Source organism: Buceros rhinoceros, unplaced genomic scaffold, assembly GCF_000710305.1.
Source record: "Buceros rhinoceros silvestris isolate BGI_N320 unplaced genomic scaffold, ASM71030v1 scaffold5913, whole genome shotgun sequence".
In the NCBI taxonomy this organism is placed as follows: Eukaryota; Metazoa; Chordata; class Aves; order Bucerotiformes; family Bucerotidae; genus Buceros; species Buceros rhinoceros.
In genome coordinates, this window is record NW_010405262.1 from 30,869 (window position 1) to 31,315 (window position 447).

Here is a 447-nt window from a genome sequence, read left to right on the forward strand (position 1 = left end):
CCCAGCCCCGTACAATGGCGCAGTGGAGCAGCTACCTCTACTCTGTCTCAAGTGCTGTCAATATTCTCCACGATCTGGCTTCAAAAAATCCCTCCCTTAGAAAAAGAAATTCTTTAAAAAAAAACAACGCAACCTGTGAGCGTCTATCCTAGCCGTGCCCGGTGACCGTTTGTACAATAGAAAAGCGGTGCCTTAAATAGTGACTTCAAAGCTACTGCCACGTGCTTTATACAGCATGCAACAACGCCACGAGCCGGAGCCGGAGCCAGGGCTGCGGAGCTCTGCCGAAAGTCCCGGCATCCCCAGGAGGACCGTCCCGGGGGCCACGGGCAGGCTGCCCGCAGGCCCCCGCGCTGGAGCTCCTCCCGGCTGCTGCACCGCGATGTGCCGTCCTTCCAGTAACACAAATATTAAATACAGTCTGTCAATAGTTTAAAAATCTTCGTC